This window comes from Perognathus longimembris, chromosome 15, assembly GCF_023159225.1.
Source record: "Perognathus longimembris pacificus isolate PPM17 chromosome 15, ASM2315922v1, whole genome shotgun sequence".
Lineage (NCBI taxonomy): Eukaryota > Metazoa > Chordata > Mammalia > Rodentia > Heteromyidae > Perognathus > Perognathus longimembris.
In genome coordinates, this window is record NC_063175.1 from 29,633,201 (window position 1) to 29,648,169 (window position 14,969).

The following is a 14,969-nucleotide window of genomic DNA, read 5'->3' on the forward strand; positions in this document are numbered from 1 at the left end:
TATATCAGTCATCTTTGACTCAGTCCCATGTAGTTGGAGCTGGGAATGTCCACTTAGTCTAATCTTGCATAAGGAATGCACATTGCATGCTCAACCCTGTGTTATAAATGATTCTCAAGCTTTTGAGTGGATTGAATGAGTGAAGTATGAACTCTATATCAGTCATCTTTGACTCAGTCCCATGTAGTTGGAGCTGGGAATGTCCACTTAGTCTAATCTTGCATAAGGAATGCACATTGCATGCTCAACCCTGTGTTATAAATGATTCTCAAGCTTCTGAGTGGATTGATAGAGTCAGTGTGAAAGTCACTGACTTTTGTCATGTGACCATCTATCTAAATTGAAGAAATGTTCACACTAAGCAAAACTCTGCCTCCTGCAAAACATGTGCTTTCACCAACCTATATGCCTAGGTCATAGTACATGAAATAAACTAAATGCTTCTTTCCTTGTGAATTTCTGTGGTAAAATACCGACTCCTAACTCCAAGATGAGACATTCCTACCTGGAAGTTCCCCAGGGAGCTAAGTGAGAGACAGTATTTTCTCTCTTTCTTGGAAATTTATCTTCTGACAGTAGACTTTAACTTGTAGTCACACTAGAAAATTTAGGCTAGCAAACCTAGAATTTCAGTTAGCTGACTTGGAATTTAAATAAAAATTGAAGGAGAAAGGTATCATTTTCTATTCCCACCTAGAGTTTGTGTGAGAATGTTGCTTGGCAGGTATCCAGGTGGCTACAATAAGGGAGGGGCTAGGGAGGGAGGAAGGAAGAGGAGGAGGAGGAAGAAGGAGGAGGAGGAGGAGGAGGAGGAGGAGGAGGAGGAGGAGGAGGAGGAGGAGGAGGAGGAGGAGGAGGAGGAGGAGGAGGAGGAGGAGGAAGATTGATTATTTTAATTCATGAGCAGTTTGGGAGGCAGTCATCCTCAGAATCATGAGTAGAAAGAATGAATTCTACTCAGCTCTGCACATTCTAGGAGAACCTGAATAGGAGAGATGGATCTGCTCCCACTTGGAACACCTGCTTTTGATCACTGTCCATGAGATACAGGCTGAAATGGAGCAGGCCACTTCTTGGTGGAGGAGGGATGGCAAAACTAAAGCCAGCTTACCATTGAGATCTCACCCCAGGTGGCACGTTTATTGAAGTCATAGATCTCTGTCAAGTGGGCCACCTGTGAAACATTTAAACAGCACCTCCATCTGAGCGCTGCCCAGTCTCATATCCATTGCAATGTGGAGTAACCACTGGGACTTAAGCAACAAACAAACAAGCATGCAGAGGGCTCAGTCACAAAGTGACAAGGAGAGGATAATAACCAGCCACAGAATCCTAAGTGGTCACTCAGTCAATTGCAAGAGATTTCTTGAAAAATTCTATATCATCAGATAGAACTAGACATGTTTATCTGTGTGGGTTTGCTTCATTTTATATGTGTGTGTATGTACTTGTGTATATGTGTGCTTGCACATAGTTAAACATACACATATATGGAGCGCCGTGTAGGGCTTCCATCTTTCACTACTCATTTAGAGAAACTTCTTAATGAAAACCATTCAGCTTTAAGGAACATAAACAGACAAGCTTGTGAATTATTGACTATGTGATTTCTGCACAACATAATGAGTCATCTGGATTATTAAGTAACTTTAGGTTGCCTTTGAATAGTCAGTTCCTCTGGCATACCTATGTAAACCTGCTCCAGCTGAACCCCATACAGAACAGGTTGGTCTGAAAATTCAGAAGCAATTTCTTTGACCTTAGTCAAAGTTAGATTATTGATAGAATATTCTAGAAAATGGCCTACTTGGAAAACAGAAAAATCTCATAATTTTTCATCTCTGAATTTTTAATTGACCACAAACAAAAGAGTTATGATAGGATAGCAAAGTTCCAGGCCATTTGTTACCATCCAGCGGCTTCATCTTGAAGAGTGACAGCCTGCTTCTGAGCCTAATCATTCTTATTTGTGAAAAAGAAAGGCTGCATAAATGTCTACCATTCTAACTATTTCTTGTAATAAATTCAGAATGGAGATTCTGAGTACAGCAAGCCATTCATAGTGGAGGAGTTTGTAAAACACCATTTATTCTAAGTTCACCAATCCTGGCTTCCTATTTCTTCTGTAGTAAATAAGCAAGTATAATTCACTTAGCCCAAGACAAGTATGTTTTCTCATTTCAGATAAATAGGACTTACCAGTCCCTGAATGAAGCACTTGGGAAGTCTTCAAATGCCATAATCAACTGCCATTTCTAAGAAAAGAAAATAGATGGTTCTGGTGAGTTCATGCTGCTGCTTCACTGAATTTTAGGTGAGTGTGTTTAAGACAAAGAATTTAAGATGAACATTAAACTGCCTTTTCAAGAAATGCTTTTTGCTTCTGCATGTAAAAGAAAATGAGGTTGAATAATACCAATGACGTTCACTTTTGTACCTTCAGTGAGGTGCTTCTATAACTTTTGTTTATTTACTTGACCTCAGAAATTATATGAACTAATGTCCTCTACCACACAGATGGTTCTGAAATTTTCTTTGGCTCATTAGGCAAATGTTATAATGCTTTATTCTATTATAAAGGTTACCTACATTTAAATTATAGGTGGTATAACTAATATCAGAGCAAGAAGTCAGATGAGATTGAATCATGTAGTGGCATAAGTGGAATGGCAATTGGTGGTGATGGTGGTTGAAGCATTACTGCATCTGTGTGGGGGATAAGGAAGAACAGCTCTATAGAAAGACCAGGGGATTTTATGTTTCCTAAATTAAAAGTAGGACATGGGTAAGGTCGAGCTCATTACATTTCTAAACTTTTATGCCAACTAAGATCACATGCACATTTATATGTGTGCGTACATACATTAAACTTTGTTTTGTCTGGCTATAAGAAAAATAAACAAATATGTTTTACATTATCCTACATGATTGCATGCTATGACAAGAGCCTGCATGTTGGTGTTTTAATATTAGTCTGAAATATGCTATTATCATTTTCTCAGAGAAAAATAAAAAGTCATGTGGGTGGCCATATGGCAGAATGGTGTGGCTTTCTACTTCTTCCGATTCTCAAAGTTTATTATCTACTCGGAAGAAGACTTTTCTGAACATAAGAATATTTATTTGCAATTCTGAAACAAACAATGCAGCTAACTGCATTGATCACTGTCTAAATCTAATCCTTCATAAAGGTAGACAGTATCCTTTATATACTTCTACGATATGAATGAAGACTGTTTAACCATTTTTGAGCAGTCATCACTTTAAAGCAGTCAAACTATAAGTCAAAGTGACATTATGACCGTGTTTGCAAACAACTTTGATTAAATCTCAGTTCAAATTAGCCATCAACTTTGAATAAATGATATAAGAGATTCAAATGCATATGTCAAGATGATTGCTTCATGATGGTTCTGTCGTCATCTTAAGAACGTTTAAATTTTGTTTATTGAAAGGGAACATAAAGCTAAAATGGTGATTTCATCTATTTTCAATATGTTTATTGAATGTAGTTTCTAAGAGATATACTTAGCATACTTCAAAAACATCAGTAAATCAATTTGACTGATGTAGAGAAAATGAAAATGAACAGCAAATTTTCTGAGCTCTCTATCTACCAGTTGAACCAATCTGTGTTTTTTATCTTGAAAGCAGTTCTTTGTTTTGCCACCACTATGCTTGAGCTCTGTGGTCTGTTTTCCTGCCATAACCCTCGCCTATAGCCTAGCTCAGTAACCCTGAACTCTGAGCTCCAGTAGTAGCTCATCTTCTTCCCTTGATAATGGTGGGTGGTAGAGGCTTTGGCTTCCTGCTGCTGCTGCTAATCTTCAGGTTGATTCACTATTCTGTTTAGCTACTCATTCCTTCCATCAGTTGTGTAACCACATCCCTGGATTAAATTCCATCCATTTAAAAATGTATAGTGTTTTCTCTTTCCTTGGTTGGGTCCTAACTAATCTATAAAGCTTCACTGATTTTTTTTCAAAATTACTGGAAGAAAAGTGAATAGGAATGACTTGTTTCTACCCCAGAAAAAACATGGTTCCCAGAATTAATTTAAATTTAAAGGTAAAGTTCAGTGGGATTTTTCACTTACTTTGTATTTATATAACTGTAACCCCTCTATACATCACTTTTATAATAACAATAAAAAATACTCATAAAAGTTTATATTACAAAACCAAGATAAATACAGGCCCAATAGCATACAAGTAAATGATTACTTCTATCATAAAACATGATGCTTCTGTCATCATAAGAGTTCGCTTCTACTTGGTCCTTTCAGAGGGAACCAGTATTCTGGCTTTTCTTATCACTGGCTAGATTTGCATATTCTTAGAACTTTTCATAAAATCATACAGTTTGTCTTGTAATTATGATTCATTCTTTTTTAAACTCAATAAACTTTATTTTTAGAGCAATTTATGGTGCAGAGCAAAGCTGAGCAGATGGTACAGTCATTTGCTGCATCGTCCCTGTCTTACACATACACAGCTTACCCAACTCTCAGCATCACCTACCAGAATGGCACACATGTCATAGACACAGAACCTACATCAACACAGTTATCCAAAGTTCATTTTATGAATTATTGTATGTTCTGTGGGGTTTTGTCAAATATATAATGGCAGTTAGCCACAATTACTGTGTACTATAGAATTGTTTCATTGCCTTAAACATCTTCCCTGCCTCCTAAGCCCAGAAAACATTGGCCCTTATATTATCTCATAGCCTTTGCCTTTTGCAGATTCAAATGTATCTGGGTGATCCCAGATACATTACAGTACATTACAGTGCATTGCCTTTTCAGGTTGGCTCCTTTCACTTAATAAAATAGGTTTGAGTTTTCTTCCTTCCTTTTTCATGGCTTTTCCATGTCTCTTTCATTTCACTGCTGAATAATTTCTGTTATTTGTGTGTGTATGTATATATATATATACATATATAATTTTATTCCCCTACTCACTTACTGAAAAACCATGGACTGTTTCTAAGTGTTAGCAATTACAAATAAAACTGACACAAACATCTGTGCGCAAGTTTTTTTGTGTGTGTGAAATAACTGTTCAGTTCAGTTGAGTAAATATCAATAGTCACAATAGTGGGTTATCTGAGTGTCTAAAAAGATTTATAATAAACTGCCTAACTGTCTTCCCAAGAGGTGCACCATTTTGCATTTTCACCAGGGCTCCACATCCTTGCAAGCATTCGATGATGTCAGTGTTTTAGATTTTAGTCATTCTAGCGTGTAGTGTATTTTTAATTAGCAAAGCTCTAATTACATACGATGTATGTATCTTTTCTTATTATCCTTGCTATCTGTATATCTTGTTTGGTAAGGAGTCCATTTTGGCTCACCTTTGAATTGTTTTTTTTCTGCACGGCAAAGAATACAGTTAATGAGCTAAATAGAAAGCCCATAGAACGAGACAAGATTTTTTACTAACTATACACCAGACAAGGGCCTAATATCCAAAATATACTTAGAGCTCAAAAAATTAAACTCCCAAAGAAACAGCAGCTCAATTAATAAATGGGCTAATGACTTAAAGAGAGACTTCTCAGAAGAAGTAAAAATGGTCAGTAGACACACGAAGATATGTTCAATATCTCTATCCATAAAAGAAATGCAAATCAAACAACACTGAGATTCCAGTTCACCCCAGTTAGAACAGCCAATATCAAGAAAACTAACAATGACAAATGTGGCATCGATGTATACAAAACAGAACTCTATTACACTGTTGGTGGGAATGTAAGCTTGTTCAACTACTATAGAAAGCAATATCGTAGTTTTTGTTCTCACTGAATCTTAAGTACTCTTTGTACATTTGGGGTAAAAATGTTTCATCATGTGTGACTATGCAAATATGGTTCCAAATCTATGATTTATCTTCTCAAGCATTTGAAGTTAAAGTTGGTTGGTTGGTTGGTTGGTTGGTTTGGTATTTTGGTTTTTGATATTGAAAAATATTTTAGCTTAATATACTTAAACCATACTATAGGCTGGATATTGGTGGCTTGCATATGCAATCTTTACTACTCAGGAGGTTGAAATCCAGAGCATAATGATTCAGAGCCAGCCTGGGTAGGAAAGTCTGAGAGATTTCATATCTAGTTAACCAGCAAAAGTTTGGGTAGAAGCATGGCTCCAGTGGTAGAGTGCCAGCTGACCAAGTGTCAGGCTCTGAGATCAAACCCCAGGGGGAAAATATAGGTATAGATATACTGGAAGCTATAAAATGTTAAAGCATCATTCTGTTGCTATTGAAATCAGGGTCACCCTTCTCCTTCTGGCTATGATTATTGAGAAAAAAAAATTTTAAATGTTACCCAAATATGATTTTTAATTATTTTAATATTCTTATTTCCTGACTTTATTTTTCGAATGTAAGAAGTTCTTAGGTCCCCAGCCTCATTCTGTCATTCACTCTTTAAATCTAGAGCATCTAGTTTATTGAATTAAATATCTTTTCAACTGCAGTTGGGGGATCTCATCTCCCTTTTAGTAATGGTGTTTGCTTCTTGAAGATTCCTTATGATCTGAACCATTCACAATTCCTATAATAAATACAAAATATACTAGAAACTAAAGGGGTCAGGATGCCACTGTTTTTCTTGATAAGTAAACAACTTGCCCTGTCTCAGCAATCTAACTCACTCTAACAGCTTGTCTTGGTATTAAAGTAGCTTTTCATTAATCATTTTGGTACTTCACTTAGTTATCCTAAATGTAAGTGCCTCGCTATTTTAATTTCCTTCTCATTTATCTGTGTGGACATTTCCCTTTTGAATCTTTTCTCAGAGGTTATCACAACTGCTCATCTGTCCATTTTAATGTACTGTGGTTATACTCAAAAGGACAGGGTGTCCCTCTACCAACAATTTTCATCTATTCAACCAATGTTCATGTTGGCCCTGAAATGTCTAATTTAAAATCCTTTCAGACAATGCCATAGTGACCAGAACAGTAGTCCTTGGACCCCTTCATAATCTGAAGCTGAAAGACACAATAATGATTCGCTTTATGAGGTAGTTTTAAAAGGTTGGTACGAAACTGATGTTTCCTAAACAAGCCTTGCTCTTAGTTTAGTACAGAACTGAACATTCTAATCACTAACATTTATTTCTAGTTTGTGGAAATATAAGTTTAGAAAGTTATATGTTTCCTTAAAAATCCCTTTGGAAAGAAAAATGCATCCATTAATAATGTATACAACATATACCATAAGTCTAATGAAATAGCAGAGGATGGTCTTCTATGACAGGGGAGCAAGCAGCACTCAGCATTGAATTGTTTCTGTATACATGGGAGGAGGATGCTGTAATGTTCTCACTAACTTCATAATGGTGCCTGGAGTCAGGAAGAACACCTGTTACTGAAGAGAGCTCAAGTTGGACAGATTTTAATGTCATTGGGGGCGGGGGGGGGGAAGTGGAGAAGGATCAGAAGAGTAGAGGTGTTGGTTCTTAAAATAAAGAACAATACTAGGATGGTAGATTTTTTTAATTATTTCTTTATTGTCAAAGTGATATATAGAGAGATTATAGTTTCATACATAAGGCAGTGCTTACATTTCTTATCCAACTTGTTACCTCCTCCCTCATTTTCCCCCACCTTCTCCCTCCCCACTCACCTCCCCACCATGAGTTGTACAGCTAGTTTACAGCATATAGTTTTGTAAGTATTGCTGTTGCATTGGTTTGTTTTTTATCCTTTGTCTCTCCATTTTTATATTCCCCTTCCCTTCCCTAGTTCCAATACACATATATACAATATCCAGGGTTAGGATGGTAGATTTTAAATCACTATTACCCAAATAGTTCAGGAAAATAAGCACAATGCAGTCTTTAACAATATTTCTGAATCTTAGAGAATGATGTAAAGAAACAAATAGTTTACACTCTGAAATCATCTCTTATCCCTTTCTATATTCCTGGAAACTAACACAGTGTTTGGCACACTGTAGGTGCTTTCAAAATAAATGATGGAGGAATGAGTGCAAAGGCACCAAGCAATACCAGCTAATGCCTACTGATTCTCATTCATGTCAGACATTGGGTTACATCCACATGAACACATTTCCTCTGACATTGGAACTATTATTATATCTTCATTAAATTCAAGGTAACTGAGGCCCATCAAGGGGAAATACTTCGGCTACAGTTAGGTAAATTAAACATTCAAATCCAGACAGTCTGGCTTCAGAGCCTAAGCAGTTTAGTGAGCACACCCTACTTTTTCTTATGTACTATAATCCCCAAATAATCTGGAAAAACAACCACAGAAGCAACATTCTTATGAATTGAAAAGTCTTGTCATTCTAACACATACTCATATAAACAGATTTTACCCAAGTCTTGAGCAGCCTTGGTTTGAATAAAAATTTCTTCTTCTTATTGTCCTTTCTTCCCTTTACTTTTACAGTGTAACCGCCCAAATCCACTTGTTAATTTACATTCAGATCTTGTCATCCTTGGTCTTCTAGGCTTCCCTCTTAAATTAACATTCAAAAATCTCATTGCTCTTTTTATGCCATTTCCTTAAGAAGGTAGAATTTTGAGCAGCAAGTTACTTATTCTCTCTGAGCTTCAGTTTCTCCACCTAAATAGATATGTCTGTTTCCTCTTAAAACGGCAAGGCAGAGCTCTTGATACAAAACAGGTACATAACAAACAGTAGAGCGTGTGGTCTAATTACACCCACTGGCTTCCCACTCAAAGAAATGTTGGCTGCTCTAGCAACAGCATCAGAGTGGTATGTTGGAGTCTTTAGCTTTTCATCACATTAGCACATGGCCCTCTTGGGACTCTCTGCCTTTGCTCCTCATCAGTTAATTGTTGTTAGACAGGAAATAAAAGGACCATTTCTAAACCATAATCTCTATGCCTTTTCTTTTGCATGTGCTAGTTTTTCTTTATTTGCACCTGCTGGTTCTTCTTCACCTGCCAGACTCTCCTCAAATGCACATCCCTCTTTAAGACCTTCTCCACAGGTCTGGGCCAGTGACTTACAAAATGCTAGTCATCCTCCATTATCCACAGCATCTTTGCTGTCCAGCTTTAACTGAAGTCCTTGACAAACTCACCTGGGTCAACTGATAGCTTTTGTACCTATGATTCCCATAGCCTTTGAGGCCATTCCTGGGAGATCTCTCTGGACAGACAATAGAAAGAAAAGTAACTTCATTGAATCCTTCACAGCATGGTATTGTAATTTCTCACATTATCTGTCTTCCTTCTGAAATTTTTTATCAAAAACAATTGTCAGGTGTTTTCTCACCTTTGAAACTCTAGTATCAAGCTCAGAGTAGTATTTCTTCATACTTTGAATGAAGTAGAGACTCATTTTCAGAGACAGGCTTGCGTGTTTTCAGAGTGGCTCAGATCATAGGCCTTTGCCTCTTGTGGGGAAGGGAAACAGCACAGAGAGGCCTAGGACAGTGGTGCCAGGCAGCAAAGCAGATTTTCCATGGACATCATCTTTTATTAATCTTGTTCATAATCACTCAAATTGGCTATTCTTATATCTGTTATACAGATAGTGATTACTAGATTTAGGGAATTTACTTATGAATTATTTCAATTAAATAGCTCAACAGGAATATTTTGTCTTTACCCTACACAAATCGCTACTCTAAAATAAGTTTTCCAATTTAGTCCTATGGGAAGAATATGTGTGTTAGATATCAATAGAATTTTCCATTTGAAGTATTTCCTGAAAAATAAGCTATTTATAAGCCTACAGATCTTTCCTTACTAGCAAATTGGCTTATGTTTAGGTTGATGTTAACAATTATGTTTTTTTGTGTGTTTGAAAGTGTTTTTAAAGTATAACAACTTATGGTTCTGAGACCTGCTTATGGAAATCTCCTTATATATATGAACATAAATTTGAAAATGCCAGTACTTTTAGTGTTCAACTAATAGAATTTTAGAGTGATACTACTAACACTTCTTAAAGGAGTATATGTGTTCTGAAATAATACATACATGTATATATACATATGTTCTGACATATCATATATACATGAACTTATACACAAATATATATAATCTTTAAGTAGCTGTATAAAAAGTTGTCATGCAACAAGCTGTTCATGAAAATAATTCATCTTGATCCATGTCACCCTTTTCAACATTTTCACCTACCCCTCCCAACTCTACCCCTTCCCTCACCTTAATTTTGTAGGATATGCATTGAATTTATTTTTACTACATTCCTCACTTTTTTCGTTTCGTTCATCTACTACTTCCCCTTGACACCATCCTACCCTTTTCATGTGCTCCTTTCCTAATGTTTCTTTTGTTGAACCATGATTAAGCCTTCCTAAGGAATTACTCTGAGTTCTTTCCTGAACCTACCATATGTCAGATAACATTTGTGTATACTTGCACACCACCTAGTTTGTACAATTATAAATATATAGAATTCATTTATACATTTATAAACAAATTCTAGATTCCACATATGACAGAATACATGCAACCTTTCTCTCTGGGACTGACTGCAAATGATGCAAATCATTCTTTCTAATAGATGAGTGAATTTTCTTTATTTATGTATGTATATACACATATATATACATATGTATATGCATATATACATACAAATGGGTGGAGAAAATTTGATGTGTACATATATACATATATGTATATATGTACATGTGTATACATATATACATATATGCATATGTATGTATGTACATATTTATATACATATATGTATATTATATACGTATACATCACAGTTTCTCCACCCATTTGTCCATTGAGGGGCATAAGGACTGACCCCATAACTTGGCTAGGGTGACTACTGCTGCAATGAACATGACTGTGTTGGTGGCTTCACTTATCCTAGCTTGTAATCTTTTTTTTTCTCATTTTTTAATCATACTGTCTAAATAGTGCACAAAGAGGAATAATTTATATGAATAAAATGGTTTTTAAAAAGGAATCTTCTGGGGCTGGGGATATAGCCTAGTGGCAAGAGTGCCTGCCTCGGATACACGAGGCCCTAGGTTTGATTCCCCAGCACCACATATACCGAAAACGGCCAGAAGCAGCGCTGTGGCTCAAGTGGCAGAGTGCTAGCCTTGAGCTGGAAGAAGCCAGGGACAGTGCTCAGGCCCTGAGTCCAAGGCCCAGGACTGGCCAAAAAAAAAAAGGAATCTTCTAACTTTATTTTAATTACAAATACCACTATCTATGCAGAGGCCTCTCCCTTTAAAAAAAAAAAACAACAACTAAATATGTTTAGGCAATATCCACTCATTCATTTTCACCATCCATCATATATCTCCTTTGTTCCACTGAACTATACACAAGTTCCTGATAGCCCAAGTTGAATATGATAAAATTATTCCAAATAATATCTTAAATTTACCACCTTTTATGTTTTAGAGCTGGAGAATTTAAACCAGAAAAGGTACTTCTTCATCAAGCCCAGCTCCTCTAGTTTTTTACTTGAGGAAACTAACTCAGCATGGTTAAGTACAGCCCCATCACTAAGGTGTTTCAATTCCAGAAGTCAGGTAATGAGTACAATGTATCTTGATCAGTGTCTTCCCTTGAATTATTCTCCCTCATTTTTCCCCATCCCATCCATACTCTGAAGTTATATAGTTCAACTGTACATAATTCACTTTGAATAGAATAACCACATGTACTCACTCTTCCTCCCTCCATTTTTGTCACCCCCTCCTCTCAATGCCCACCCCTCACAGAGTATGTTTCTGCTTCCTGGTATTCATTTTGTTAAATAGCTCATTCGAATATCTTTATATTCCTGATTTTACTTTCTTCTTGGAAGTTTGAAGATCTAAGAAGACAAGTTTGAGGAAATAAGAGTGATTTGGGGTTTACATGTAATTCCAGTTTTGATAAGAGATGGACACAGAAACTACATTCTACTTACCATATATGTATATATATGTATATGTATATGTATATGTATATGTATGTGTCTGTTTGTAAAACTCCAGCATTGTAAATTTCCCATTGATATAAATTCTTTTATTTTTATATCCCTTTATACTTTAAAAGTGACTTTTGACAAGTCTGTACAATTATCAATAAAAATAAATGAAAAAATATTTTTGTTCTCAATGAAAATGTGACCTCCTGCTTCAATCAAAGCCATATACAGAAAGATTCAATGGCAATATTTCTTTTATATTTTTTATCCCATTAATATAAATTCTAAAATAATGCAGGCAATAGTAAGTATGATGTGATGTCTAAAATACCAAGTAAAGTGATGGCAACTTTTAAAAAGCAAAACCATACAATCTGTAAGTACTTTACATATTACACTGAAAAAAATACATTGTGTTTTTGGCCTATTACTATTATAAATGACTTGCTTCATATTTCTTTCCTATTCACTTAAATATTACAGAAGTGAAAAATATTTTTTCTAAATATGAATGGTATATCTAACTTCTGTCTTGTGTCTTTTTTTTTTTGCCATTTCCCAGGCTTGAACTCAAGGCCTGAGCACTGTCCATGGCTTATTTTTGCTCAAAGCTAGCACTCTACCTCTTGAGCCATAGTGCCACTTATGGCTTTTTCTGTTTATGTGGTGCTGAGGAATCAAACCCAGGGCTTCATACATGCTAGGCAAGCACTCTACCACTAGACCACATTCCCTGTCCAGCTTGTGACTTTGAGTAAAATAAATACATAATGCCTTAGAAAAACATGAGAAGTCTATTTGTATTTCCAAGCTAACTTCCTGAGTTACCTTTTCTTATTAATTGCCCCTTCACTTCTCTCAGAAGAGCCTGAAAAATGGTATTTAATTTCATATAAGTGTGATTTTAGAAATTGTGTTGTCCCCAGAAAAGGATGGAGCAGTACATTCCTATCAACAAGTAAGGATTATGGTGGACTTACAATGGTTAAGAATAACTAAAGTAAGTGCATGCATACTAGTGACAATTTATTGCTTGAGTTTGTAGGTGAGCCATTGTGGTTTTTATTCCCCTCAAGAGAGGTTTCCAGATCTAAGGAGACAAGACAAAGAAAATAAAGTTGATTTTAGATTTTCTACATAATGTAAATATAATTTTTGTAACCTTTAAAATGTGAGATTTAAATCTGTATAAGGTTTGAGCAATATCTGAAACTGTGAACAAGTGTTTGAAGCTGACAAAGCGTATAAATAATGCAGCTCTCAATTCTGTCAATTTCAAACAATTCTGTAACAGCAGGCTAGAAAATTTACTCTGTGTGTGTGTATGTGTGTATGTGTGTGTGTGTGTGTGTGTTTCTGAGTTTGCTTTCAAATGTCATAGATAAACACTTGAAGTTTTTCTTTCTCATCCTGCATGAGTAAATAAGTAGAATGGCTATCTTTTTCTATGAACAGGTTTTTGTTATTTTTCCCATGTCTTCACAATATGTAAACAACTCTTGTATCACATGCTTTCCCTTCTTAAGACAAAGTTCTTCCCAGGATAGAAGTATCCATAAATGGTACATTTTGACTAGAAGGACTTTAGTACATTCCAAATAAGGTCACATTCTTCCCATTCAGCCATATCAAATAAGCTTATCGTGACATCAGTTCAACCAGAGCCATTGTATACATTTAGCCCTCTCAGTTCAGTCCCTTTTCAGTGCAATCCAATGGAATGACCCTGAGTAAAACAGAGCATGTCATTATTTGAATCCCTGGCAGGTTTCCACAGCATGTTGCATTCTCCTTTAGGAAGAAAATTTTCCAGATATTAAGTGTAATTTTCAAATTACCTTCATATAAGATCCTATTCCATACCTCAATGTATTGAAAGCTGCAATCAGTAAGCCTGTACAAACATCCTTGAATCATTTTTTTCTGAACTCAGGAACAAGATAAGGGTGTCCATGATCTCCATTGTTATTCAATATAGTGCTTGCATTCTTAACCAGAGCAATAAGGTAAGAAAAAGAAAATGAAAGGGATACAAATAGGAAAGGAAGAAGTAAAATTATTCCTCCTTGCAGATGAAATGATCCTAGGCTTAAAGGTCCCTAAACACTCCATCAACAATCCTTAAGATACAATAAATATTCACCAGCAAAATAGTGTGATACAAAATCAACATACAAAAATCAGGGGCTTTTCATATAGCAATAATGGATAGACTGAGAAAATTCAGGGAAACAATCCTGTTTCTAATAGCCTCAAAAAATTAGACAGCTAGAAATAAACCTAACAAGGAAATGCAAGAAATCGACTTGAAAATTATAAAACTTTGAAGAAACCAAAGAAGACACTAGAAATGCCAAGCCCTCCTTTGTTCATGGATCAGCAGAATGCTGTGACAATGGCTATACTACCAAAAGTGGCTTGCAGATTCAATGCAATCCTCACACAATATTCCGATGCCATTTTTCACAGATACAGAACAATACTGAGATTCATATAGAACAAAAGACCCCCAAGAAGCTAAAGCAATTGTGAATAAAATGAGCACCGCTGAAAGTATCACAAAACCTGATTTCAAATTATACTACAAGGTTATAATGACATCAAAAAATAAAGAAACCTGCATAGTGCTGGAACAAAAATAAGACAGGTAATCCAGTGGAATAGAACAGAAGATCCATAAATAAGCCCAGTAAACTATAGCTATGTGATTTTTTAACATATGCTAAAAATGTGCATTTGGAGAAACACAGCCTCTTCAACAAATAGTAGAAGGCTAAGACTACATTCCTATCTCCAAGTACAAGAAAAAAATTGAAAGTTACCCAAAATCTTAAGACCCAAAAAGGAAAAAGTTAAAAACCTTCTCGTATTTTCCTGGATTCCCTTCTTCTACACTACAAGATCAAAAGAGCCTAAGAAGCAGGGCTTATAAATCTCCCCAAAACTCAGTTCTCTAAAGGAATTCCTCTGATGAGAACTCATTTGAGATGTTTCAGCTATAAGATATGAAAGTTTTGGGGTGGGGTGGGGGTTTTTGAAATTTTTATTAACT

General features: G+C 35.8%; 1 protein-coding gene across 4 annotated transcripts in view; it reads left to right on the forward strand.

Moving 5' to 3' along the window:
• Dtna (dystrobrevin alpha) overlaps positions 1–14,969 on the forward strand; it is a 235,311-nt gene that overhangs the window by 52,814 nt on the left and 167,528 nt on the right. For all 4 annotated transcript variants that reach the window (XR_007213400.1, XM_048363437.1, XM_048363435.1 and 1 more), the window contains exon 2: positions 2,185–2,314. The gene's annotated coding sequence lies outside the window, so the exon portion shown is untranslated. The remainder of the gene's footprint in view (positions 1–2,184; positions 2,315–14,969) is intronic.